The sequence below is a fragment of the Vespula pensylvanica genome, chromosome 11 (genome assembly GCF_014466175.1).
Source record: "Vespula pensylvanica isolate Volc-1 chromosome 11, ASM1446617v1, whole genome shotgun sequence".
Lineage (NCBI taxonomy): Eukaryota > Metazoa > Arthropoda > Insecta > Hymenoptera > Vespidae > Vespula > Vespula pensylvanica.
Genome location: NC_057695.1, coordinates 505,140 through 510,139, shown reverse-complemented (window position 1 = coordinate 510,139; position 5,000 = coordinate 505,140). Strand labels below are relative to the sequence as shown.

General features: G+C 30.3%; 1 protein-coding gene across 2 annotated transcripts in view; it reads left to right on the top strand.

Annotated features, from left to right (window-relative positions):
* Positions 1 to 5,000, top strand: part of LOC122633018 (heparan sulfate glucosamine 3-O-sulfotransferase 1-like) — an 85,891-nt gene that overhangs the window by 70,510 nt on the left and 10,381 nt on the right. The gene's annotated exons all lie outside the window — the stretch shown is intronic.

Genomic DNA, 5,000 nt, shown 5'->3' with positions numbered 1-5,000 from the left:
AAAAGAGTCGCATTTTCGACGTTTGTAACAAAACGGTGTTAATTGCTTTGTTTCCGGATAAAAATTTTTATCCTTTCGTTCAAAGGATCCTACTAACGCTCTGTACATACACAGATATAACATACGTAAAATTGAACAATGGGTTATAGTAGGATTCCACGAAGGAATTATTGATAGGACGTTTCTTTGAAACTTTTTTTCTATTTTTTTTTTTTTTTTTTGTTGGTTCTTTCCTCTAACCCACCCTCCACCCTACCTAACCCACCCTCATGAACAATGTAACCTAGTATACGAATCGTTTATTAAAATCCGTCCAATGGGATCCGAACATAGGGGATAAATTGGTATTCTTTTGGTAGCACGAATTGTTAGTGACAGTGAACACGTTCTGTTATAAATTAATGAAATAAAATGGCGCGTGAAAAAAAAAAAAAGAAAGGAAGAAAAAACAGAGAAAAAGGAGATCGTTTTGCTTTTATATTCTTTGCAAAAACGAAGTCGAAGCTATGCAGTGTGTGTATGTGTGTGAGAAATTAAATTAAAAAAAAAATATACGTATGTGTATAAGTGAAACAAAGGCAACCCGACGAATTTTGGTATTCCCTTTATCAACAGCGTCCGGTAGAAAATTGTAATCCATTTGGAACACCCTGTATATGTTTATTCTAACTATTTTTTAATGATTTAACGAGCCTTTTCATTTGGAATTTGATTTTATTCATTAATCGATCTAGCGTCTCTTGAATTTATTTTTGAATGATGATGATGATGATATTTATATATAAATTTTTGATTTATATAAAATTTAAGATTGTATTAATTTTATATTAAATATTAAATATTATTATCATTATCATCATCATTATTATTATTATTATTAATATTATTTCAGAATCTACTTTTGGATAATAATAATAATTATTATTATTATAATTATTATTATTATTATTATTATATATATGTATTATAATTTTATATTAAAAAATAACATTATTATTATTGCTGTTATTTATATAGTAAAGAATGAATTTGACATGTCTCAAAGAAAAATTCAAAGAAAAAGAAAAAGAAAAGAAGAAATATAGAAAAAAGAAAAGAAAAAAAAATGGCGGCGGAAGGCGAGAAGGAGAATAAAAAGAAAACATAACCTAAGTAATACGATCGAGGATGGTTAGTCTCGTAAAAGGAGACTCAAGAAGCTCTAAAACCGTGATATCTACGAGTAATGGACTAATTAAAGTTTCCGCGTCGGTCCTTCTGATGAGAAAATCGGTGCTTTCCGCGTCGAGATCCTAATTGAACTAGTTCGCGAGATAAGGCCTTCAATTTTAACAGAATTCAACATGGCGTTGAGTCACGAAACTTACACATACATAAATGCATACATACATAAATATATATATATATATATATATATATACATACGTACGTACGTACGTACATATATACATACATATATACTTACGTTCGTACATACATACATTTGAGAAAATCGGCTAATGTACGTACATAACAACGAACACAATAAAAGTCACTTTAAATTTACCTTTTCGAGACTCGCACATATATATTTAACACATACCTAAAGCAAATTCAATATCCAACAAATCTGTAACATATTCTTTTATATTTTACAAGTCTAGAAATTTATTCCTGTTTATTATTTTTTATTTCTTCTGCTATTATAACAACGACAAATCCAATTGACAAAATCGATTAAAAACCATTAGTCGGCCATCTTGCATTTCTTAATCCAATAATTCAAAGCTCAAAGTTATTGATTATTCCATAACAACAATAATAATTATTATTAATATATTAACGATAATAACATTAACAACAACAACAACAACAACAACAACAACAATAATAATAATAATACTAACAATGACCTGCGTAATTATTATTAAAAAAAAAAAAAAAAAAAAAAAAAAAAAAAAGAATACAGAAAAGAAGAAAAGAAATAGAAAACTGAGATTGATGATAAAAATAAAAAAGATGAAAAAGGAAAGAAGAAAAAAAATAAAAATAAAGAAAACAGTGCAAAAGAATAGAACTAAGTCAAATATAAAATAAAAGTTTTTAGAGCTTCCGCTGGTGTCCACGAAATTGCAATTCACCGATCTACATACATATGTATATCTAACATACACACACACACACACACACACAGACAGAGATATACATACGTACGTACGTATGTAATACGGTCGATGCATCTCCAAAGAGGAATCTCGACGAAGCGAATAAATATTTGGCAACGCGCCTAAAGCCGCACACGAATGGTTTGGTGGGATCTACGGGGAAACGGGGGTTGAATCAGGGGGTGGTAAGGGTGGTAAGGGTGGTAAGAGTGATGGTGAAGGGGAGAGGGAGAGGGGACCTCGACTTTCGGTCGTCAGAATCAACTGAATCGAAACCAACGACCAAAGCCGATCTGCGGTTTTTACAACGCTACTTGTTTCACGGCCGATTCGTTGTAATACATATCTTTTCTGGTATCCTTCGAATTGAATATAATCGTTCTAACGAGCAACGTTTCAAAATCGTTAGTTAGTTTCAATACTTTCGAAGAGAGAGGACGTCCGTCTCGATATAGATCGCACTAGTTGGTTAGGGCGCACAAAAAGAAAAGAAAAAGAAAAAAAAAAAAAGAAAAGTAAGAAAGGAATAAGAAAGAAGGAAGAGAAAAATAATTATGAATTCTTTTTTTTTTTTTTTTTTTTTTTTTTTCTTAAATTCTAAAGGGGAAAAAAAAGAGGGAGTTAGATGGCAGAGAAGTAATTCGGAATTCATTTTCATTTTTATCTTTTTTCTTTTATTTTTTTCGTTTTCTTTTTGTGTTTGGTTTTTTTTTTTTTCTTTCTTTCTTTTTTTCTTTTTTTTTTCTTTTCAAGGGAAAAGAAAAGATGGAAGAGAGGAATAATATGGAATTCATTTTTATTTTTATTTCCCTTCTTCTTTTTCTCTTTTTTTTTTGTTTTGTTTTGTTTTGTTTTGTTTCTTTTTTTTTTTTTTTTCTTTTTTCTTCTTTTGCACGGTGAGAAAGAGACGAAGAAGAAGGAAGGGGAAAGTAATTAGGGATTCTATTCTGATTTTACTCCGAAAAAAGAAGAAAAGGAAAAGAAACAACAAAGAAAAAACGAAGAAGAAAAAGAAACGATTCGTTGTGCCACGCAATCTTTCTTTTTTTTTTTTTTTCCCCTTTAGAGCGCGCACCTATAAAAGAAAAAAAAGAAAGAAGAAAATGAAAAAAGAAAAGAAAAGAAAGATAGAATAAAAAAAAAATTAAAAAGAAGAAAAAATTGACGAAAATAAAAAAATAATAATGATAACAACAATGATAATAAAAATAAACAATAATAATAAAACGAAAAGAGGCAAGTGGAGGATAAGGAGAAGTAAGAGGAATAATAACGTTTTGCATAGGATCATCTGAAACACATACACACACACACACACACACACACACAAATATACAAATATACACACACACATATATATATATAGATACAAACAAAATACAAATACAGTGGCACGTAATGTTCACTGCATTATTTATGGAAGTAGTAGAGCTTTACCCTCGATAAGGTATCGCCTGCTGGTCTGGCTTTATATACCTACGTTATATAAGAAATCGATCGCAACATGACTCTCTCTCTCTCTCTCTCTCTCTCTCTCTCTCTCTCTCTCTCTCTCTATCTCTCTCTATCTCTCTCTATCTCTCTCCATCTCTCTCTCTTTCTCTCTGAGACCCCATCTTGGCGACATCGAGAACACTCTCCATCATCCGCTTTGACTCCGCTCGTTTTCACAAGTTCGTTAACTATTCTCAACTTGAAAAGCTATCCATCCAAAGCTTTAAGCTTGAAGAGAGAGAGAGAGAGAGAGAGAGAGAGAGAGAGAGAGAGAATACATGTAGATGTATCGGTGTTTGTGTAAGTGCTTATACGTATGTGTATTATCTATCGGCAATTTTTATTTCTCCTTTTTCATTTTTACTTTTATTCGTTCCTTTTATTTTTCTTTTTTATCGTTTCTTTTTTTTTCTTTTTTTACTTTTTTTTTTTTTTTTATTATTTACTCTCCCATTGTTTCTTTCGTATTATTTTCTTTTTTCTTCCTTTCTTTTTTTTTTTTTTTTTTTTTTTTTTTTTTTTCAATATCGATTTTACTCGCGAACCGCGAAGCGATTCCGCCTTTTTATCTTTCTTTTTTCCTTCTTCTCTTCTCTCTCTCTCTCTCTCTCTCTCTCTCTCTCTTTTCTTTCTTTTTTTTTTTTTTTGGTTTTGTTTCTCTTCCTTCCTCCTCGTTTTTTATTTCCGTCGTTCATTTCATCCCCATATTTTTCTTCGCATTTCAATTCCATTCACAACGTGAAAGAGCTAGAGGTTTCATTTATTTTTTTGGGGGGTTTTTCTTTTTATTTTTATTTTTTTTTTTTTTAGATAATTTTTTTTCCATCTTTTCGTATCTTTATTTATCTTTTTCTTCTCTTCCGTTTCGTTTCTTCCTTTTTTCTTTTCTCTCTCTCTCTCTCTCTCTCTCTCTCTGGTTTTATTTTCGTTTCTGTGTCCTCTTTCGATACTTTCGTTTCAATTTCATTCACAACGCAAAGTGATTTTTAAACTTTCGTTCTTTCTCTTTGTACATTCTTTTTTTCTTTCTCTTTTCGATATTTTCTTCCGATCTTTCTTTTTCTCTTTTTCCTTTTCCCCTTTCTCCATACACTTCGATTTTATTCGCACGCGTGAAAGTTGATTTCGCCTTCTCTTGTTCTTTCATTTCTCTTGATAACATTTTTTTTTTTATTTTCTATTTCTTTTATATCTTATATTTTATTTGTAATTTATGATATCCATATTATTATTAGACGATGTCCCTTCGCATTACGATATTCTTCTTGTTTTTATTGTAAAAGTAAGAATATTGAATACGTTCTTTTTAAATGTAACGTTTGCATAACCTCAAAGCGATTTCATTTTTTCACTTTACTCCAT